Source organism: Drosophila tropicalis, unplaced genomic scaffold (assembly GCF_018151085.1).
Source record: "Drosophila tropicalis isolate 14030-0801.00 unplaced genomic scaffold, ASM1815108v1 contig_527, whole genome shotgun sequence".
Lineage (NCBI taxonomy): Eukaryota > Metazoa > Arthropoda > Insecta > Diptera > Drosophilidae > Drosophila > Drosophila tropicalis.
Genome location: NW_027172999.1, coordinates 3324466 through 3349675, shown reverse-complemented (window position 1 = coordinate 3349675; position 25210 = coordinate 3324466). Strand labels below are relative to the sequence as shown.

At 37.5% G+C, this 25210-nt stretch overlaps 1 protein-coding gene across 1 annotated transcript in view; it reads right to left on the bottom strand.

Annotated features, from left to right (window-relative positions):
• Positions 1-25210, bottom strand: part of LOC137574942 (prolyl endopeptidase-like) — a 144637-nt gene that overhangs the window by 66882 nt on the left and 52545 nt on the right.

Below are 25210 nucleotides of genomic sequence, written 5' to 3'. Positions count from 1 at the left end.
TTAAAAAAAAAATACAATAAGCATAAAATATGGTAACGCCTTCACCAGCTGTGCTTGAGATTTTCGATAAATTAACACTGATACTTATCAGTATTTGAATTTCCAAAGTCAGGCATCATTTATATTGGTGACGATTTTCGCGTAAATTTTTAATAAAATTATCGTGGAAGTCTCTTCAAGCAGTGACAGCGAAGAGGAAAAGCGAAACGCACCTTTTAACAAAAAAAGAAAGTTATACGAAGCAAAATATTCGCTTTCGTGGGAAAAAATTGACAAATATGCCGCTTGGTTACAAAAAAGCGGGAAATGGTGCTTCTTCTTCCATTGTAAGGTTTGCAATGTTGATTTAAAGTGCGGTATCGGTAAGAGGGTTTTGGACAACCACTTACTTTGTTCTAAACATAAGAACAATATCAAAAGTATGTATTGCGTGCATTTTTGTTGTTTATTGTGTTTGATGTCATAACTGTTTTTTCAATGTTTACATGTACATATGTAGGTACTTATGTGATGTCCCCTAACCTCTCTAAATTAACTTAACTGAATGTAGGTTGCGTGTTAACTTCTTAACATTTATTCAGGTTGTGATAAGTTTCATTGGATTTGCAGGTATACATCAACCAACATTAACATCAATGTTGCCAGAAACGGCAAACAAAATTTTTCAAGATAAAGTTAAAGGCGGAGAAATACAAATGGCTTTATTTTTGGCCAAAAATAATCTTCTCTTTACTTTAGCCGATGATTTAAAACATCTAATTCAAACTGTTGCCAGCGATTCCAAAATTGCTCCTGGATTGACGTTTGGACGGACCAAAGCTCATGCTATAATAACGCATATTACTGGAAAAGTTTCCGAAGACCAAGTTGTAGCGCGGCTACAAAAAAATTAATTTTCACTTATTGTGGATGAAAGCACCGACAGATCAACAACAAAACATTTCGCTATGATTGCAAGAACTGCAGTTAATTTTAAGGTCCAAGATAGTTTTTTTGGTTTGATCAGTGTGACTGATACCACTGCCACTACTTTACATAATATTACCAAAAAATATTTCGAGGAAAGGAACATACCTTACAAGGAAAACATGATTGGATTCGCTGCAGATGGAACTAATTCTATGTTTGGACAGCACCATTCGTTGAGCAAATTGCTTAAACAAGACGTGCCAAATATGTTTCTTATGAAGTGTATATGCCATTCGTTTCACCTATGCGCTTCATATGCGTGTAAAGAATTACCCCGCAGTGTAGAAGACTTTGCTCGGCATGTTTATACATATATTCAAAATAGCCCAAAACGCATAGCAGATTATAAAGAATTCCAATGTTTCGTGAATGTCAAACCGCATAAGCTGTTGCATCCTGCACAAACACGGTGGCTGTCCTTACCACAAGTTGTACAAAGACTTTTGGAGCAGTTACCTGCTTTAAAACTATTTTTTCAATGCGCCGTTTTAAATGACAAGATACGCTCAGCTGAATCGCTTCTGGATATGAGTCTTCAACCAACAACAGAATTATATCTAGAATTCCTAAGTTTTGTACTGCCTATTTTTAGTGACTTGAACTTGGAAATGCAGTCAGAAAGTCCCAAGCTTCACTTACTTTATGAAAAAGTCTATTCAACATATATAACAATTTTAGAATGTTTTATAAAACCGGAATTTATACATAATATGGACGAGGAAATCATACTAAAAATGGACTATGAAGATGGAAAGGTTCAATTGGCGCTAGAAAATATTTATTTGGGAGGCAACGCTACTGCATTGATCAAAACGAAAGGCGAAAATATAGATCCTGACGATATAACTAACTTCAGAAAATCAAGTTTATCTTTTTATATTGAAGGATTAAACCAAATAAAAAGACGATTTCCATTCGAAGATGAACAAAAGGTATAATGTTAAAAGTTTTCTTTTATTTTTTTAATTATTATTTTTTTTTTTTTTATATAGGGCTTTCCTCAAGCAGAATCACCAAACTGGACCGGGAATGGAGGTTTTTAAGAAACACAAAACTGCCCTTTAACAAGGAAGACGATATTTCAGTAATTGAATTTTGGCACCATATATTAAAGATAAAAAATGGCGATAATTCACAAGTGTTCCCATTATTGGCTGAATTTGCACAAAATTAATTAACACTACCTCACAGTAGTGCAAACGTTGAGAGGCTGTTTTCGGACATAAATAATATAAAAAATAACAAACGAAACGCGCTTTGTACCGAATCGTTAACGGGCTTACTTTTCACTAAAGAAGGCTTAAAGCTGAGCTCTAAGCCATCGAAAGAGCATATAAAATATTTTACTTCTAATATTTATAAAATGAAGTAAAAATTAACAACTATCGTCGACAAATATTCATAAATCTTAAATAAATGCTATATTTCAATCAATACATATAAGAAAAGCATAGTTTTTGATTTAAAAAAATTATCTTAGTAAAAAAAAAAATACATGTAAAAATACATGGATTTTGGCGGTTGGCCATGTATTTAAAAATTTATCATCTGGCAGCACTGGCTCGCGGTCCCGCGGGCCGCGGGGTTCAAGCGATGACAGACGGGACAAGGCGGACTGCGACTGTTCCAGCACTGACAAGAGTTGTGAAAAAACTGGTATTAAAAATAAAAATATCAAAGAAGTTAAATTCGGCTATGCCGAAGTTTATATACCCTTGCAGTCCTTGACAATAATAATTTCACATGTTCAAAATTTGTTTTCTGCAACTCAATTCATTAATATACAAACAAAACAATTTTACTCTTCATACTATGTACAATTTGTTCTTCTTCTTCCCTCATTCCCTAAGCAAAGCAACGCACGCATACACATACAGTTTATGTAGCGTTGCGTCTGTGTGTGTATGCATGTGCTCTGTTGATTTGATGATGACGTAGTAGGCAGCAAGCAGAGCTGCCGGCAGCGATTGAACCGATTTATATAGACTGTAACTTGTGTTCTATTTATCCGATCAGGGTCAAATTTTGGGATCTGAGATTTTATATCAAATTCTATTATATTGGTAAATTTCATGGGGATACTCCAATTTTTGCAAAAATTTTTGTTCCAGAGTTATATGATATAGTAGTCCGATCCCAAAGATTTTCATACTTTATCTCACCCGGGTAAAAAAAAGCTCCCAAAAAAAATTTCATCCCGATAGCTCTTAAGATGGCTGAGTAAAACGCGTACGCACCGACGGACAGACGGACATGGCTATATCGACTTAGCTTCTCATGCTGATCAAGAATATATATACTTTATGGGGTCGGAAACGTCTCCTTCTGTGAGTTACAAACATCTGACCAATTTTATAATACCCTCTGCAAGGGTATAAAAAAAAATAAAATTTCCAATGTCTGGAAGTATTATAAGAGATCCGAGGACAAGAAGTTTGCAAAATGTTTGCACTGCGGAAAAGAATATAAGACTTTCGGCAACACGACAAACCTACACGATCACTTGAAGAGGTTTCATTCTGGATTGGAGGTAAAAAAGCCAGATTCGAGCACACCAGTTGTACGGGATGAGAGGAGCAACACTGCAAGCAGTAGCAGTTCGAGCATGAATTCTGTAGCGTCGTACTTTAAAAGAGCTGTCATGTACGATACAAATTCTAAACGAACGGTCGACATTGACAAAGCTTTAACAGAGATGATTGCCAAAGACGTGCAGCCGTACAATATTGTAGAAAACGAAGGCTTTGTAAAGTACAGTAATATTTTGGATACTAGATACAGATTGCCAAGTAAAACACACTTGCGAGATGTGCTTATGTTGAACTTCTTCAAGAACACTTCAGGCAAGTACATACATCAACGCTCTCGTGGAAGACGGACGTGTTTTTTTTAAACTCCCGCGTTTTAACTGATTTTATAATTTTTTTATTTTGTTTTATCGGCATCGCGATCGAAAATTATAATTATAATATTAAATCTAACTTGCACCCTATCACTCGTTTGCGTTTTTGTGTGTTTGTGTTAATAATTTTTAACAACCTAAATTCTGTTAAAACCTTTGTTGGTTTTTTTTCTTTTCTTTCTCTCTTTCCCAACTTATTTTCTTTGTTTCTTTCTTTCTTTGTTGTCTTGCAATTTCTGTGAGTTCTTGCAGTGTTTTTGTTTTTGTGATTTCTAGCTCCCGCGCTCGCGCTCCTTAATTTTTTTTTTTCTCTCGTTTTCGTTTCACTCGTCGCCGTTATTTGCGCTCATACTGCAGTCTGTTGTGTGTCTGTAATTTAGACTCTATAGTGCTCTCTTTATCTTTTAACCCTTGTGCACCCTCAATATTTCGCTTTCTTATTATGTATTTCTGGACCTCAGAGTGAGTTATATATTTTAATACCAATACATATCTCATTTTTATTTGTTTGGTTACTAATTCATCTTATAACCTCATAATGCCTGTCGGTTCGGTTAAAAATTGTTTGCAGCCCGCCCCACCCCTGAATAGTTTTATTTACTGTTGGTTGTGTAAAACTACAGTAATGTTAAGTGCGCCGGCTTTACATGCAGGGTAAAGGATCATTTAGATCAAAAAAAAGCGTATCAAATGGGGATGTGAGTCATGCCGTATCGTGGAAGATGAAATGGAACTTTTCATGCGGCAAAGAAAGGATAACCTGATGAGTCTGTCCTCCAGTTTTCTTAAACTCTCGCAAGAGTTTAAAGCTGTCGAGTCACAGTTTAGTAGTTTAACGCTACTGACTGAGTCTCGAAAGCATAAGAAGGCAGGAGAACAGACTTCTGATATGTCCTTGTGTTTGCCGGTCTCCACATCGATATCGGTTCCGACCCCCTCTCAACCAATGCCAACTCTAATTCCGCAGACGATGTCTGTAGTGTCCGTTTTGTCTGGGCAAGAATCTACACCGAAGGATTTTGCCGATAGGGATTCTAGTGATGTCAGTGCCGGAGTGCCACTTGTTGCAACTGATGCTACAATTAATGCGGTAGCTGATGCAATACCTGCAATGCCGAAACCATTGGTGGGAGTGCCACCTAAAAAACACATTATTGTTTCGAGACTTCTCCCTGATGCTACATCGGATGATGTCAGGCCCACATTCGGGCTAAACTGAATGTCTCCAATATATCAATAGAAAAGTTTAAATTTTCATATTCATCTTTTAAAATCAGTGTTCCAATTGAGTTCTTTGACTGTATCTGCAGTTCTAGCTTCTGGCCGAAAAGCTTAATTGTGAAGGAATTTACATCCAGAAAAAAGAAGACACGGGGCCAAACAAGAATTTCTTCACCAGGGGTGGTGGAGTTCTTATTGCTGTAGATTCCGCCCTATCATGTACTCAAGTACTATCGAATTTATATGCGTTAAGGTATCTTTTACTCGTTTTTCCATTTTTTTTACCTGTTCTTACATTCCGCCCCAATCGGAATGGCCAACATATTTACTACACTTAGATTCTATTAAATTTATACTTGATCTACTTTCTGACAGAGACTTATTAATTGACCTTGGGGACTTTAACCTGCCCACTATGACTTGGTCAACAGTTAATGGTAGCAAAACGTTGCTGCCCTCTGGGTGTCATGATTTTATTAATGGTCTGCTTGAGCTTTCGTTGGCCCAGCTGAATTCGATTTCTAATACGTCTGGCAGATTTCTGGATCTGATTTTTACTTCTGATCCTAGCTTTTGTGAAGTATCTAGAACTAGTCCAATGGTGTTACCAGAGGATAGTTATCATCCAACTTTAGAGTTATCTATTGAGTTTCCCAGCCGCGAGTCCATCTCCGAGTGTGATCCTATGGTTCGCACCCAATGTTTTCGGAAGACTGACTTTGTCGCACTAAACAATGCCTTTCTTAATACCGATTGGACTAATTTATACACTTGTACGGATATGAATTCCGCCATTTCTTTATTTTATACCACTGTTGACTCGATCTTTAACGACTGTGTACCCTTAGTGTCTCCTGTGGTGACGCAAAAATTACCATGGTTTACGCGGGGGCTGTCAAAACTGAAGAATCTTAAGTCTAGGTATTACAAAAAATATAAAGTCACGGGTCTATCATCGGATCTGTCTCGTTACTTGGTTGCTAAATCGAATTTTATTGTTTCTAATTCTAAATGCTTTAATAATTACTTACAGCGTTGCAAGTTGCAATTCTCCGAAAATCCTAAAGAGTTCTATAGTTTCGTGAACTCAAAGCGAAATTCTATCTCCCTTCCATCGTTTGCAGTTTTTAATAATGATTCGGCCTCTTCTGATCAATCTATTTCTAATTTATTTGCGAACTTCTTCTCGACTACGTACATATCTACTAAGTACAACTCTAGGTTCTGTGCGGAGTCATTGTGCTCGCCTTTACTTAAGCTTTTTGAGTTGTCCGTTACACTGTCCGAGTTTCCAACTATATGGAAGGATTCGTTATTTTACCTCTTCACAAATGTGGCAATAAATCCGACGTCACTAATTACAGAGGAATTTCTAAATTGTCAGCGATACCTAAACTGTTTGAAAAAAATTATGACGTCTCAAATACAGCATTTATGTAAATCTATTTTTTCGCCATACCAGCATGGGTTTGTCAAGAATAGGTCTACCACAACTAACCTCTTACAGTTTACATCTTTTGTAATCCAAGGTTTTAAGAAACAAAAGCAAACTGATGTTATATATACGGATTTCAGTAAGGCTTTCGATTCGGTAAACCATGCCTTACTATTACATAAGCTGAATTTAGTTAGCTTTCCGGATGCTCTGCTTGCTTGGATTTCACAATATCTAAGCAATAGGAGGCAGAGGGTTCTTTTTAGGTCCTCTCTTTCTAAAATCATTTGTGTTGAATCAGGAGTCCCACAGGGCAGTCACCTTGGCCCATTGTTATTTACCATTTTTATTAATGATCTCCCCACCGTTCTTTTAAATTCCAGAGTTCTTATGTATGCCGATGATGTAAAAATCGCTAATCGCATTGTAGACTCTCTCTCATACCTTGCAAGCTGACCTGAATGCTTTTCAGGGATGGTGTAGGACTAACTTGTTATCTCTAAACTGTTCTAAGTGCAAAGTTATGTCTTTTTATCGAGGTTCTCCCCAATTAACGAGTTACTTTTTAAATAATTTCCCGTTAGAAAAAAATAATAATACTTCCTTGGTTGCAAAAGATTTAGAGATCTTAATCGACCACAAACTTAGTATTAATCAGCATATATCGACTACTGTTAGTAGGGCTAAAAGTGTTCTTGGCTTTATAAAGCGCTGGTCGAAGGAATTCAAGGATCCATATACTACCAAAATAGTTTTTACTTCTTTAGTCCGCCCCATATTAGAATATGGATCTATTGTTTGGTCTCCTCAATATGAGTTTTATCAAAACAAATTAGAATCTGTACAAAAACAGTTTATACTCTTTGCCTTTCGTGATTTGCGCTGGGATCCAACTGTACAACTTTAATCTTATTCTAGTCGACTTCAGTTAATTAACCTTCCTTCTTTAACTAATCGTAGAACAATGCTTGGTGTAACTTTTCTTTACAAACTTTTGAATGGTGAGATTGACTCTTCTGAGCTGTTGAGCCAAATTAACATTTCTGTTCCATCTAGAAGGACCCGCAATTTCACACCGCTTATACTTCCCACTTGTACAACTAACTTTTCTCTGCATGAACCTTTTCGTATACTATGTAGTGACTACAACAGACGTTGTACGTCTGTAACGTTGGCACGTTATCGGTTCCGAAACATCGCTTCCGGGTATAAAACTGCGATCTTGTCCTTCCTCGCTCGTAATTAGTTGTAATCATCTTTATTTTAACCTATCCTGTTTTCTTTTTATATGTAACCTATTATCACATTACATTTAATATTTTCTATTTCTTTAGTTTAATTTATGTTTATATATGAAATACGCCTATGCCCTTAGGTCGGAGTGGGTAGAGGTTGTAACATTAACTTTACTTAAGGTCATTCGTAACAGGCCCGAACCTGGTGTCATATGGGCCACTTGTTCGTACTGAGCGTTTTACGACTACGTCTATTGAAAAAACAAAAGTTATCAGAGATTCTTGAAAATGTGTCGGATATAGCGATAACATGCGACTTGTGGACGTCATGTGCCAATGATAGTTTTTTGACCGTGACCGGTCATTTCGTATATATGTAATTACGAATTAAAAACAGCATCCTTGGCAACAAGAAAACTATTAAGCCCAACAAACCACTGTTCGCAAAACATTGCAGACACATTGAAAGAAATATTCGTCGATTGGAAGATCCTCAACAAAATTGTTTGCATTGTGACGGACAATGCCAGCTCCATGGTCAAAGCATGTGAGATCTTACAGATACGCAATCTGCCTTGCTTTGCGCATACTGTAAATCTGGTTGTGCAAGATGCATTGAAAGTTAATGACGGAGAGCTTCAAAATTTATTTACGAAGTGCAAATCAATTGTCCGGTTTTTCAAGCAAAGCACGATAGCTAACGAAAAATTTAAAGTAGCTCAAAAAGGTTCAGTGTATACCTTGCTGCAAGAGACACCCACCAGATGGAAAAGTATTAAAGTATTTCCAATGTATTATTGTCAACAAGAAGTGCACCGCAGCCATTTACTGCTGAAGAAATACTTGTTCTTAAAGATATAGAAATATTATTAGCTTTCTTTCAGCAAGCAAGCGAAAAAATTTCAGGAGGAAAGTACGTAACCATTTCGCTTATTATACCCACGGCATATGGACTTTCCCGAAAAATTGGCAATGCTTTACTTCTGATTCAAACCTTGCAAGGAAAAGCTATGCAAAAAATATTAATGGAATCAATTAAGAAGCGCCTATCCATTTATGAGCAGAGGACAATCTGCAGGATGGCTACGCTTTTGGATCCACGATTAAAAAAAAATGGTTTTCAATACAGTTCGAACGCTGAACACGCATCAACATTTTTAGAAAATGAGTTGGCAAATTTCCCCGTCAAAGAATCATTAACTAATTTGAATGTCGCCCCGGATACAAGTTCCGAGAACTCGTTGTTTGATTTTTTGGATGAGCGTCCGACAAACAAAGCTGCAAATTCACGAGTGGATGCTATTATAACGAAAAATCAATATCTGGAGAGAGCAATTGCCACCCAAGATACGGACCCTTTGCTATGGATAAAGGCATGCCTAAAAACATATTATAAGTTCTATATAATTAAATATACTAATTTTTTTCCAGATTAATAAAACTGATTTTCCCTCCATCAAAAACTTTTTCGGAAAGTACCTCTGCGTTCCCGCTACATCCGTAGAGTCTGAAAGGGTCTTCAGCAAGGCGGGCCAAATTGTTTCGGAGAGGCGAACCCGACTCAAAGAAAAATATGTAAACATTCTGCTATTTCTCAATCGTAACTATTGGCTAAATTAAAGCTCAATTTTCATATATATGTTGAAAATAAATTTGTTTTTTTTGCGTTATACTATCGATGGCACTATCGACCACTATCGATGGTTTAAAATTTACTATCGTCCACTATCGATGGTGCCCACTATCGATAGTTCTCCACCTCTATTCCACATTGTGAATGTATACTGCCAAGTCGGACTGTGGTGGAATATACGAACAGGATATATAGGCAGAAAAAGAATTTAAAGAAATTAACACAAATTTAATCTCCCGATTTGAAGACCTGACAATTTCGGACGAAAATGCTGAATTAACAGTCAAAACGGTGGTGGCGGTCCACCATTACGGTTAGTCCGATCATGTCTCTAGTTTCAATTAAGGCAAGAAGTCTCGAGCACATATGTATAGTCTATAGACTTTAGACTTTAGTCCCTGTTCGTTCTGATAGTTAAGGATTCAACTACAACAAGGGAACTAAATGTGCCAGGTACAGCAGTAGCTGCAACAGCAGACGCAGCAGCAGCTGAAGCAGCCAGCACTTTAATAGCTCCTCTTGTAACTACTTTATTGGCAATATTCCTGGAAACGGATGTTTGCCCGGACGGTTCGGAAACTACAACCGATATCGTGTTAGTAGGTGGGATACTGTCTCCAGGGGAAATGGGAAGAGACTCCACACCTGTCAAAGCCGGACTCCTAAACGATATCAGCTGCTGTACATTTGGTGAAATAGGGTCAATGTCGTAAGCCGGAACTGGTAGAGACGAATGTGCCGACGGACTGAAGGACGCGCCCTGAAACCTGGCCCTCTTTCGCGTCGGAGATTCAAAAGTTTAGAACTTCTGAATTAAACCTTAATCGCCAAAAGCTCTAATTGGAGCTTATGAACGCCAGCTGACAGGGTTTTAAATGCATCCCCAGTCCGTTTCATAAAACCTTGCATCTCTAGCTACAAGCCAAGACACAAATCACAGCCCCACACCTTGACTGCGTAACCAGCACATTTAAAGTGCATTACATTGTCACATAGCGAACAGTAAATATAGTCTTCACTGGTCTTGCTGGGATTATTGCAATTATATTTGCAGCAGACCGACATTATTTAATACAATTGATTTCTCAAAAACTAATTTATAAATCACAATGTAAATAAAAAGGAAAAACCCCTTCAACCCCTTTTTTTGAATAAAGTAAATACCCAAACTATGCACCCAAGAGTATGCATACTTGTCTAATAGTTATGCGCGGAGATTAAATGTAATATTAATTTTTGCATGTCTTTAAAAATTTGTAAAGTAGATATAGGACATAATTTGGACAATATAGTTTTTTTATTTGGGATATTCTTTGTTTTATATTTTTAGCCTAACTTTAGGCTAACTTTATTCATTAAAACAGCATGAACATGCGCTGAAGAGCACGAAAAATATGCAGGCGCAAACGGATAGTTTTTATTCAAATGCTGAATCGATTAAATGTAACTGACCGAAATTTAATAAATTGTCAGTGAGATACATTGTACATTGTAAAACATTTTTTTGCATAGCAGAAACAAATTTGCACAAAAAGTGTGTGTATCAGACTTCTTACACAATTTACAGGACTTTTTTTTAACTTCAATTAAGCAAAAGGATTACTAGGTCGTAGTGCTGTAGTGATTTTTTTAACAAACACTGATGCTGATGATTGGTTTTAGATTGGCTAAAACAGAGGATGACCAACGGATCGCTTTAGAACAGAAGCACAAAGTTTTATCATATTCTGATACGTCGATACAAAATTACCCTGAATAAAAATTTTGGTTGCCGTATCTTTTGTTTTGATCTGATCCATTGCGGTATTTATATAAAAGATCATAAAGTCGAAATCGTCTATGTGCCCGTTGTTTTCTTAAATAATTTGTAGACAACCAATTTCAATATTTAAATTTTCATCTGATTATAGCATGCAATGCAATTATCAATGGTTGAGTGTTTGGATTTGTTGTTTGTATATAAAAAACGATCATGTTAGTAAATTATTGCGATACTCCAAATTCTTTACCTATCTTTTTTATATAACAAGTTAAGTTTCATCCCAGTAACTCCAAAGATAACAGTGTAAAGATCATTTGCACCGGCGGACGGTTGACTTAAGGTCAGTTATGTCTCCTTCTTGTGAAGCTGATGACGGCGAGTAAGAGCATGTGGGAGGCGTTGAGCAGTTTCGCCGCGTCAACAATCCGCGAGCTGCGTTCAGCCGAGTGTGACAGGGCTAGATCTGGAGTGGCAAAGGTAGCAGCTATCTTGCAAAGCAATTCACTCGAGGAAGTACCGTGGTATCCCGGCCGCCAATTGCCAAGGCAGTGTTTCCCCCACTTCTTTCTTTCTTATGTTACCCACCTTTTTTTCATATCCCATCGTGCTTGTTATTCTTTATTCTCTACCCTATCTTTTTTTGTTAGCCCCTAAACTTTCAATTCTGTTTTAAATTGTTGCTTACTAAATAAATAAATAAATGAATATAAAAAAAAAAAACATAAGCACATCTTCACAAGCGTAACATAAGCTAGCCTTTTTTTGTAGCTGCCGCGACAGCATAAAAATATATTTGTAAACCTATGAAGAAATAATAATAAATAGGCGAAATAATAATTTTGGAAATAAAATCAATCTTAAAACCCATGGCGACCGTGACAGGACCTTCCATACAGGACCAAGTCTAAAAGACCAGGAAGAACCAAGTGAACATTGTTTTTCTTCATTTTCTTCATCGTGTGTGTGTGTGAGTTAAAAAAGAGAAAATGCGTTTACGGACACATGTTAAGAACGGTGTTTTTTAAGCAAGTGTTCTGTTTATGTCAGACAGAGGTCGATAATGGTAATTAAAAAAAGATACGAATGCTTCAGATTCTATTTTCTCCTAGTATCTCGAAAAAACTGCATCAATAGTGGTATAGAATTTTGTAGTTGACATTGCCGGATCGTTACTGATTTTTAAATTAAATTGGCTCTAAATTTTGAATGGCAAAATTTGACATTAAAATCAACTGCTAAAATTAGAGGCAGTTATTGCATCTTTTATTATGTCGTTGAAGTCGGGAACCTTTTTATACCCTTGCAGAGGGTATTATAAAATTGGTCAGATGTTTGTAACGCACAGAAGGAGACGTTTCCGACCCCATAAAGTATATATATTCTTGATCAGCATGAGAAGCTAAGTCGATATAGCCATGTCCGTCTGTCCGTCTGTCCGTCGGTGCGTACGCGTTTTACTCAGCCATCTTAAGAGCTATCGGGATGAAATTTTTTTTGGGAGCTTTTTTTTACCCGGGTGAGATAAAGTATGAAAATCTTTGGGATCGGACTACTATATCATATAACTCTGGAACAAAAATTTTTGCAAAAATTGGAGTATCCCCATGAAATTTACCAATATAATAGAATTTGATATAAAATCTCAGATCCCAAAATTTGACCCTGATCGGATAAATAGAACACAAGTTACAGTCTATATAAATCGGTTCAATCGCTGCCGGCAGCTCTGCTTGCTGCCTACTACGTCATCATCAAATCAACAGAGCACATGCATACACACACAGACGCAACGCTACATAAACTGTATGTGTATGCGTGCGTTGCTTTGCTTAGGGAATGAGGGAAGAAGAAGAACAAATTGTACATAGTATGAAGAGTAAAATTGTTTTGTTTGTATATTAATGAATTGAGTTGCAGAAAACAAATTTTGAACATGTGAAATTATTATTGTCAAGGACTGCAAGGGTATATAAACTTCGGCATAGCCGAATTTAACTTCTTTGATATTTTTAGTCTACAAGTACTCTGTGAATGAATAGTTGAATATCTTATATAATTTGCTTCGGTGAAATGTAGATGACTGCAATGTCCACTATGATGCCGTTTTGCATTACACACACAGCTGCAGAAAGATCCGCAACTGTTGTACGTCGGAGAAGGACGTCCTGAACATTGTTCACCACATCAATACTTGGCGTTACAATGTCTTGTGTATCATTAAGGTTTTGATATATTGCTACACCTCCCGCGCGAACAGTATCACGATTAAATTTGAATTGATGTATTTAAATTGTAGTATATGACATTCCTGATCATTTATTGCAAATGAGATGCATGATATTCATCAACGCTGAAAACTAGGAACAACAAATAATGGATATTTCAATATTGTATAAGACATGACAGCCGGTCCCGACATAAAACCCGATCGGGTTCCAGTTTTATTACAAATATGTAGACGGACACGACAGTGTTTTTTTTTTGCAGTTTTAAGATTGAATTTATTCTCAAAATTTTTCTTTTGTTTGACATATACAGTTTTGTTGTCCGCGACAGCTACAAAATAGAGGGAGAGTGTCAGTAGATACATACATATAATTTGTGGCGCTTGGCTCATGTTACGCTTGTGCCATATTGCTTATGCTTTTTTTTATTTTTATACCATACACCCATAGGGTGAAATGGTATATTAAAGTCGCTAAAATGTATGTAACAGGCAGAAGGAAGCTTCTCCGACCCTATAAAGTATATATATTCTTGATCAGGATCAACAGCCGAGTCGATCTAGCCATGTCCGTCTGTCCGTCCGACCGTCCGTCCGTCCGTCCGTATGAACACGCAGATCTCGGAGACTATAAGAGCTAGAGCCACCAAATTTGGTATGTATACTCGTGTATTATGCACATATATAGAGTTAATTGGAATTTCGGCCACGCCCCCTTACGCCCCCAGGAATCACATAAAACTATTTTTCTTAAAAAATATAACAGCTAGAGACATCAAATTTAGTTTGTATACCCGTTTAGTTAGCGCGCAGAAATTAATTGTTTAAACTTTTTGCCACGCCCCCAGGAATCACATAAAACTGTTTTTCTTAAAAAGTATAATAGCTAGAGACATCAAATTTGGTATGCAGACTAGTTTAATAGACGCGCAGAAACTGGCTATTTAAAAATTTTGCCACGCCCACTTCCGCCCCCGCAAATTAAACAAAACTGATTTTATCAAAAACAAACAAAGCTAGTCACCAAATTTAGTATGTATACTGGCTTAGTATGCGCGCAGAGTATATATATTTTCATATTTGGCCACGCCTACTTCCGCCTCCATAATTAAGAAAAAACCGATTTCCTCCTGTATTTTTTTGACTATCGCATTCAAATTCGGCAGACTAATTAATCTTATCTATTTCTACAAAACTACCAAATTTTATTGAAATCGGACTAGAAACATGCAAAATATGCGTTTGAACATATTTTACTAAGCGGTCCACAAGGCCAGAATTGGCCGTTGGCTAGTAGCGGCGCTAGAGTGTTCGTGTGTTCGTAGAGTGAGCGAGATAGCACATACCATGAAACATGTAAAAACAATTTAATAGACATACATTTGGTTTTCGAAATTTGAAATATTTGTTTCACCTGGTGTATGGTATACCCAAGTCGACGAGTCGACTTACTTGCTTCATTTTATTCAATTTTAACACTTTAACACACAGAAAACATAACATAAAGGAACAAATTTTATTCGGTGTAGATGGAAGCAGAGTGCTAACTTCTCCGGAACTACTAGTGCGTATTGCGTCTCTGCCATCTAACAAGGCATCCATGCCATTACGAACTGCGTTCCGGTTGACTTGCTCCGAATTTTGCGGCTGCTGACAAGCCGGATTCGCCTCTCTGTGAAGTAACTACGTACACACTTGATTAGAAATTGAGCGGCTCCAAAACCCAGTAAGCCGTCTATTATCCCCCTAGCGGAATTAAACGTATTTTTTATATCCAATGTCACCTGTATGAAGACGTCTCTCCGGGTGGTTTGCCTGGTTTCGTGAGTAGCACAAGATCCTGAATTCTCCATCTTTTAGGAAAAATGGCCTCGTGCATCAAGTGCTATACATCTTGCAGAATGTGGCTGGGTGAAGTTCTGCCGCCAGCTTTATTGCTTCATTCGGCATGCGGTCCGGTCCTGGGGCTTTGTTCATCTGAAGTCTGCTTACGGTTTGATCTAACTCTGAAGCTGAACATTTGTCGAACATCTGGAAATGCTCGTTTGATTGCTGCGTCTGATTGGCGATCTCAAAGATGCTGGGAAATAGAACATCGACTATATTCCGCACAAGAATTATGCCTGTTAGGGGCAGCGTTCTGTTCGCATGCAGGTGCCTTACAATAATCTGGTGCGCTTTACCCCACCGGTCCTGTTCGGTAGTATACCCAAACGACAGAAAGCATTCACGCTTACTGCATCTGATCCTATTCTTCAGCTCCTTTCTCCGCTGCTTGTATGCAAGTTGCAGGCAGAGGAAGTCCGCTAACCCTCTAGCCCGATGGTACATCCTCCGCGGTGACATGCGCGAGGTGAATTCATCATTCCACCAGCACACTGGGGCATGGTGGTGTTTGTACTGCTTCCTAGTTGTCATGCTTGCCTCGCACGCCCGTTCATAATGAAGTCCTGCGTGTCCTGAATGTGCTTTCTCGACTTAGCACGCTGCAGAAATTGTATACGTCCAGACTCTCCGTCTTATAGGCTTCTTCTAGAGTGGGCTGACTAGGGTGGTCTTGAATGGGGCCACCAACATAATAGACTAAGGCTTCATGGTCACTTGCGGTATATTTGTTGCTAATTCTCTAGTTGGCTGTTCTGGCGGTAGATTCGCTCACGAAAGTCAGGTCAACAATGGACCCAACTCCAGCAATCCTGAATGTATGTTCTGTTCCCTCGTTGAGCAATTCAATGTCTAGCGATGCAAAGCACTCCAAGGCAGTCATCTGGGCCCACTATTATTTACATTGTTTATAAACATAGCTCGCAAATAACTGTCGACCGTTTTTCTTCTTGCGTTCTCGTTGCGAACACAACCGAAAAAGTTCATACTCTCTCGCTCTCGCTCTGAACAAGAGACTTTTGCTGTCTTGATTTATATTTTCTGTTGAGCTCTTTTCGTTGAGCGCTTTGTATATCGGTCTTTCAATGAGTAGTGCATAAAGAGCGAAACGAGAAACGCTCGCACGATGTGAGTCAACAAAAGACCGATTGACCGAAAAACTCAACGCAAACGGTCTTCACATTTATTTTTGTTGTTGTGAAAAATAAACATAATTTTTTGATTTTTTCAATTTAAATTTTTAACTTAAATTTATTTTAAAATTTTTTGGTCTTTTTTTCATATTTTTTTTTAGAAAACCATATTTTATTTCATTTTGATTTCATATTCCATTTAGAGCTATAGTTAGTTAACAAAAGAGTTTAAACTATTCATACTTATATTTTTAGTAATATTTTTCATACATTATGTGTTCAGCTTAATGACAAGTAAGGCGTTCAGATTTTCTGCGCTAATCGAACTTCTTCGTTCACTTAATATAAAGTGTAGGGCTGAGAATGCCCGTTCGACCGAAACTTGCGTTGCAGGTGTAGCCAACACAACTAGTGCACTTAGATGAGGAAACTTAAGCTGCAAGTCGTTAAAAAATTCGAATATATTTGAATTTAATGGCAATCGACCATATGTAACGTCAAAATTTTCGATGTCAGCATAAATTTTGACAAGTTATGCAGAAACAGGGTCTTTTTTGTTTTCTGACACTGTCTGAAAATCGTCAAAAAATGCCGAGAATAGCGACTTCTCTTCAGATGAGGATGCTGTCGATAAAATTGATGAAAATGAGGATTCAAACATCTCTTCCCGCACTTTCGAAATTCCCGGACTTTCGAGCTCTGGAGCATTTTGTGTTTGTGCCTTAAATAATAAATTAATGATAAGTATGAAATGTTTTTTGGATTTTAGTTTAGTACAAGTATTAGTTTTTGACGAAGACGGTTTTAATTATAAACATAGTTTCTCAAAATTACAACATAAACAAAACAGGACCCCAATTTCAAACATTCTACGACATACAGCTTACTTGTTTCAACTCAAATATGCGAAAAGCTATTTTTTTTAAATTAACCTTTGCTAACGATTTCTGATAGCTCGTCAACATGCAATTAACCCGAGGATCCAAGTAAATGGCTGCCAACAAAGCTTCATTTTCTAATAATTTACTTTCCCTTATTTTGATCTGTGCCGATAGTTCTTTTTTAATCAAATTGTGGCTATTCTCGCATTTAAATTTTAGTTCCATCCATACTACGAAGAATTCACTATAAACTAAATTTTTGTCTTGTAGCTTTAGGGTTGCCTGGTATGTCACTGAAAGCGTCAATGTACGTATCCATCCAATCCCAATCGGCATCTACACAAATACAAGACTGCGTGGCCAAGAAATCCTTTAGGTCCACTAATTTTTTTAGCATTAAATAGGTCGAATTCCACCTTGTAACAACGTCGAGCGATGGTATGTTTCTTTTGTTTTCAATTAGGATACGTCTGCATAGATTTTATAAATACATAGTATGTATACATATGTACATATATAAAAAAACTAATTATTACTTACCTATATGTTTCGGTGCGCAGCGATTTGCATAATGTGCGACAGGAACTTATTTTATCGGCGATCTCCTTTGTCTTGTTCACATCGAATACGCAGAGTTGCAGAGTGTGTGCTGCACATCTCACAAGGTGTATATTAGCAAGTTCAATAGTGTCCAGTTCATTCAGAACATTCTCACTTTCTTTGTCGTCTTGAAAAAGGGATTCCTCTGTGGCTTCATTTAACACTTGGACGGCTTTTATCATGTTTCGCCCATTATCCGATGTAATGCTGTGTGCATTAATATGAAAATTCTTTAAAAAGTGACATACATATATCGAAATTGTATGTAGTCAAATTTTAACCTGTAGATTTGATCTAATGATATTCCATAATCATCCAAGATTTCCAGAATTTTCTTCTTTATGTATATTCCAGTGTGAGATTCCCCGAGCTCAATCATGCCTAAAGTCTTTACAATGATCTCGGTTTTAGTCAGGCTTGCGTGGACCATTTGCAGATTTATTCCTAGAATGGCTTTATCCATTCTGGTGGCAACATCTATTTTCAGCGACACAAGCTTTCCCTTCACGAGAGCCCTTATGTTTTCTTTGACAAGCTGCTCTTTGACTGATACAAAGTTCATAATATTTCGAGACGTTACAGGGTTCATGCCAAGTGCATTATATATTGGATCCATTATTTCTTTAAACCCTTCACTGTCTAGAAATATAAACGGTTTTCCGTCCGTGGTTACTATTTTAATCAAAGAAGAAACAATTGCTTCTTCGCTTGTTGGATAGGATATTCTTCGTTTCTCTTCACTTTTGGTTGATTTTGAATCTTCAGAATAGTTCCACTCGTTGAAAATGTCCATATGTTTCGTTGTTAAATGCCGTCGTAAGTTTGTTGAGTGATTGCCGGACAATTTAATACCGCAAACATTACAAATTGACTTTTTCTCTTCCAAATTAAATTTAAAGAATTGGTGCACTTTATTCAACTCTCTTCCCATTTTGCACAACAAATTTTTCACAACTTTACACACTCAATTCACAATCGCAATTAATAAATGTATTCGTCTGCACAGACGCTTAACGATTTGCTTGCCTATGCGTGTGAATGTATACCAATACATACGCAAAAGACTTTTTGCTTGATTGAACACGACGAAACGGTCTTGGAACAACCAGAACAAAACAGTACAGAAAAAAACGCTTTCGCTCCGAGCGCGAGCGAGCTCATTTAAGAACCGAAAAATCGGTTGCTCGCTGAGTCTTTTCGTAGAATGTCGGGAAAAGACACTTATTTACAGACAACGAGAAACGGTCGACAGTTATTTGCGAGCTATGTTTATAAATGATTGGCCTTTGGCCTTGGCTCATTCACGCGTGCTAATGTTTGCGGATGATGTCAAGATTTGTTATTCCTATAATGATCCTTCTTTCCAACAGCACTTGCAATCAGATCTCGATGCGTTCTGTGATTGGTGCCACGCTAATAAATTACACCTTAATGCCTCTAAGTGTTCTTTTATGACTTTCAGTCGTTTGTCTCCGCTCCTAGCTCATTACTCTATTAAGTCTGTTCTGTTGGATTGTGTACCATCATTCAAAGACTTAGGCGTTATGTTTGGCCCTAAACTTTCACTTTATGTTCATATTTCTTCAATTGTCAATAGAGCCTTCTTGGCTTCATTAAACGTTGGTCCAATGAATTTAATGATCCCTATGTAACAAAGGTTTTATAAAAAGAATTTGATGATCCCTATGTAACACAGGTGTTATACACTTCGTTAGTTCGCCCTACTCTAGAATATTGATCGCCAGTGAAGCAATTCCATAAGTTCGTAGGCTCGTTTTTGGCATTCTCTTTCTCCATAAACTAGTCAATGGCGAAGTCATTTCTAACAATTTACTAGATACGCTATATTTTTGTGTTACCTCACGTCGGACCAGAAACTTTTTTCCTATTCACCTTAGTAGATGTCTGACTAACTACTCTCTTCACGAACCTTTTCGTGTTCTTTGCCAATCTTTTAATAACCTTTCTCACCTTATCTCTCCTCGGCCTTTCTGTCACTTCTCTTCGCGCTATACTTTTTAATCATCTACAGCGAAACCAATGAAAATATTCTGGACTTGGATTGGCTGCAACTCATCCCTGACCACATTGGCTGTGAATCGGGGCATAGATAGCACCTTATGTAAATAAAACACTGCTGTGTTAGTTTACGTAAATAAATAAATAAACATTATTCTAGCTCTATTATTAATCTAAACTTAACTTCTTTAGCATACGTTGTATAAAAGTTCTATTTTAAATGCTATATGCTATTAAAATGGATTGGTAAGTCATTTTGTTTACCAAATACGAGTTCATATTTCAGTATTTTCGTGTTACTGATGGAGTTGTGTTAAAACAGTTTACAAAATATTGTAACCATACATCCCAATCATTTTTATCTACTCATATATATTGAACCGTACTTTAGAGTAAAGTATTCGCATAGCAAAAGGATGCATGGGCGTTTGGGTAATGATTAAGGGTGTTTTGATGTGCTTCGTCGTGTTTGACTTTAGGCATGTTTCACATTTATTAATGTATTTCTTTACGTGTCATGTTTTTCCAGGATCATCCTGATTTGTAGACATTATTTTTCTGGATCAACGCCAACACCTTCTAGACCGTAAGAGCTACAGAGCTGAAATTTTGTACGTAGGCTTGTATATACAAACTTCAGGGGTTGTATGTCTCGGATTCAGCCGGATCGGACCACTATATCATATAGCTAACTTTTCAATAACTTCGTTATTTTCTGTGCTATTGTGAAACTCAATATTATACAGTTTATTGCGCCTGTATCAAATTTGATCAAGATCGGGCGACTATATCATATAGCTCCCATAGGAACGATCGGTCGAAAACAGTGACTATGATCAATATCTTCGTTATTTCCTATGATTATAGGCCATTCTTTCGCAAATATAAGCCTTTTTAAATAAAACGTTCTTCCACAATGATAACTAATAGGTACGGAAAGAGTTACCAAAAAAGTTGCAAGGGTTTTATAAAATTTCAATTATTTCATTTTTTTTTTTCTGTGAACAATAATGAACGTCTGCATTGGACCGTAATGCCATTTTGACTTAGCTACATTTGGTGGCTTTCAGAATTTATTATTTATTTGTTTGTAATTCTAGATAGGGCATCATCTATGTAATTGTCTTTACCTTTTAGATACTCTACTGTGAAATTATATTTCTCTAATTCAAGTCTCATTCGCGTCAGTTTGGAACTGGGGTTCACCATCGAAAATAAATAGATGAGAGCTCTGTGATCTGTTTTGACTGTGAAGTGTCTAGCATAATTGTGAAGAGGTGTTGTCCAGATCACAATGGTTATGCCCGTCCCTGGTAATTGAGAGAGCGTCTACAAGAACATTAAGAGAGCGAATTGGAGCGAGAGTCGTCGGTAGTCAGTTGCAGTTGAGAGTTGAAAGTCGTCAATTGTCAGTCGAAAGTTGTCGCGAAGCTCAATTAAAGTTGTTCTCAGTTGTATTTCACAAAACCAATGTACTGTAACCTAACCACTTAGAATCGTCTAATACTTTAGTTAATAAACATAATCAATATAAAAAACTTTACATTTGGGGGCTCGTCCCGTTCTGAGTTGGATTAGGAGTTACAATTGTGTCCTCATGCTCGTCCAGTTTTGAAGTGGATTAGGATTTACATTTGTGCTTTCGCACAGTTCTGGAAAAATCGTTGCCTAATAGAAGAAAAATGTAAAAAAAAGTTGAACCCGTAGCAAGCAGACAAACTACCAAATGACAGAACGCACACTGCCTTACAAGTTGAAGTCTCAGAAAACGCCGAGAAAATCGCGAAACGCAGTATCTTTGGCGCCAGCGTCACCAGAGAAAGCACAGTTATTGCCGCCAAAAAATCAGAATTTACATTTTGCTAGGAATCGCCCTCTTAATTGTGGAAACGATAAAAAAGATACTCGTGGAGATTTTAAAGACCGCAATATAGTTAATCGTCGACGAGTTAAAAAGATGTCAGTAAATGGTGTTTCGCTTGACTTGCTTGTAGACACAGGATCGGATGTGTCGATCTTTTCGGAAAGCATTGCGAAACATCGAAGTGCATAGAAACGAATCTACGTTGACTGGTTTAGGCAAAAAAAAAACAAAGCCGACAGGCGCCTTTGTGGCCGATGTTGTTGTTGACGATCTGCATACAGCTCAGAAATGGATTATTGTGCCTGATGACGCAGTTGAGTGCAATGCCTTAATTGGATTCGACTTTGTTGAAAAGTTCACCGCCCACGCATCTACAGAAGTTTCGCCATCCGGGGTTATTTTTGGAACAAAAATGTGTGAACAAGCAGGAGGTCACGTATTATGTCTAATCAACGAAGGATTCATCAATAACTTTAATGCTGACGAAGCCAAGAAGAATATTCTAGAAGCACAGATGACTTACAAACGCAATTTTGTTGGGTGATTTCGTCGCAATCAAGCGAAACCAATTTGTCGCAGGCCGGAAGTTGGCCAATTGTTTTCTTGGCCCTTATGAGGTAACCAAGATAAAGAGAAACGGCCGCTATGATGTACGCAAAGCAGCCCAAGTGAAAGGACCAAATCAGACGAGCACAAGCGCCGATAATATGAAGCTGTGGAGGTATGTTATTGACAATGACGATCCGGAGTCATCTGGGACAGTTGATGATGATCAGGAGGGCCGAATGTGAAGGGGTGTTGTCCAGATCAGAATGGTTATGCCCGTCTTTGATAATAGAGAGAGCGTGTACAAGAACAGAGAGAGAGCGAATTGGAGCGAGAGTCGTCAGTCGTCAGTTTTCAGTCGAAAGTTGTCGCGAAGCTCAATCAAAGTTGTTCTCAGTTGTCTTTTACAAAACCAATGTACATACTGTAACCTGGTTAGGTGGTTACTCAGGTTAGGTTTGGTGTTAATAAACATAATAAATATAATAAACATTACATATATTGTAAATGAGGTCATTTGGAATAATTTTAACGTATTTTTTCGAAATCCTGACGTGATGGAACTAAGTACAGGGCCGTGATCAGCACCCCCCAATTACTATAGGAGACCTATTGAACTTAAAACACTTTTTTATGGCCTCAAAAATGTCGGACTGTGTAATCAATGCTTTTTCCCTTATTATTTAAGACTAAGTTGAGACGATTTGGCCTAAAATTGACCAACGACTGTATAACAGATGCGTCAATATTAGCCCATTCGCCTTCTATAGCCAATTTAAGGTGTCCTACAGTCGCAAACTGTCTTCCATTTTTAAAAACGCAAGCCGACAGAATGACCCAAAGATTCTCAATGGGATTAAAGTCCGGACTCAATGGGGGCCACTTCAATAAATTGTATAAATTGATAAGTGCAATTATCGCCATAAATATTTCCAGCGAAGTCTATCAAAACACCGTGTAGAAGCTCTACATACATATTGGCATTCATTCGAATAGATATGAAGCACATAGGAGTTTTCCTATATAGCAAAACGCGGACCATACCATCAAGGTGCCGCCACCAAAACCTAGCTTGTAACAAGATAGTCGTTCTTGGCGCGTGTCTCTCCAATATTTTTTGCAATTGTCTGGGCCATCTAAATTAAATTTATTTCGTCGCTAATGATGATTTTGCGACATGCCTTATCCCAGAATCGATATCTATTGGCAAATTCTAAACGAGCCTTAATAATAGCTTAGTAATAGCTTACTGCATGTCAAATTTTTCCTTGTTTACTTTTTGCATTCTTTTTCTGCTGATAAAAATTCATACAAACTACTATTTTGACGAAATCATTTTGAACATGTGATTTCATTTTTGAGAACGTTTCTACCAAAAGTCGTTTGAATTTAAATTAAATAAATATCTTGAAGGAATACAAATTTATTAAGACATATTGTAAACTATGGGTGAAACGGCTGAGTGAGGTTTGGAGGTTAGATCGGCAGCTAAATTTCACGCCGGAAAAAAATTAGTGGACATTACTACCAAATAAACAAAGACAAAAAGTACAACTCGTTGAAAAACTTAAAAAGCTCAGGCGCGAAACGGAAAACTACCCCAACTGAAGACCGAGTCCTCAAGCTTCCTGCTGAAGCCTCAAAAAGCAGCCGATTTGCTAAATTTGACAGCCAATAGCCATCGAAAGGACAGTCAGTCGGCGATTGAAAGAATGAGAGTTCGGTACATTTGTAGCCAACGACGTTTCTTTCATTTCAAAGGTTAACAAGTTAAAAAGGTAAGCCTTTGCAAAGGACCATATGAACAAACCAAAAGAGTTCTGGAGAAGTGTTTTGTGGACAGATGAGAGCTCTTTTGCGTATAATTCTTCAACAAAAAAAATATTTGCAACCAAAAGAGTTCTGGAGAAGTGTTTTGTGGACAGATGAGAGCTCTTTTGAGTATAATTCTTCAACAAAAAAAAATATTTGCAAAGCTGCCAATCCAGCAAAGACAAAAGGGACTGCCCATTTTCTAAAAAGTGAGCCCCGGTGGAGGCTTTGTAATGTTCTGGGGATGTGTGGCATATAATCGGCTGGGGGACTTTCCATCTCATCTTAGATGAACCAAAGGCAATACCTGACCACCCTCAATGAAAATGCCTTTCCTTCCGAAGATCGGCTTATCGGGCAGTCGTTTATTTTCCAGTAGGACAACGCACCATGCCAAAAAGCACGGATGATAACGATTTTGAAGGATCTGGATGTTTCAACGCTAAACTGGCAACCCTCAAAGTCCAAATTTAAATATAATGGAAAATATCTAACCAATGGAAAATATCTAACCAGTTACATAATTCCCTCTGCAAGGGTATATGAAAAACAAATACAGACTCAAATAATCAAAAAAGCTAACTTCGCCTATGCCGAAGTTTAAATACCCTTGCGGTCCTTGGGAATAATATTTTTACATGTTCAAAATTTGTTTCATTTGTTCCCTCATTCCATAGGCAAAGCGCGGCACGCATACATATACAGTTTATGTAGCGTTGCGTCTGTGTGTGTATGCTCTGTTGATGGCGAACGACGTAGTAGATAGCAGGCAGCGGAGGGAGCAGAACCGATTTATGTTGACTGTAACTTGTGATCTATTTATCCTATTAGATTAAAATTTTGGGATCTGAGGTTTTAAATTCAATACTATCATATTTAATTAATATCATAGGGATACTCCAATTTTTTCACTTATGTTTCCTTTAGAACTATATGATATAGTAGACCGATCCTGATGATTTTCATACTTTATTTTACCCGGGTTATAAGAAGCTCAATCTTCATTCCAATAGCTCTTAAGATGGCTGAGTAAAACGCATACGCACCGACGGACGGACATGGCTATATCGACTCGGGTTCTCATGCTGAT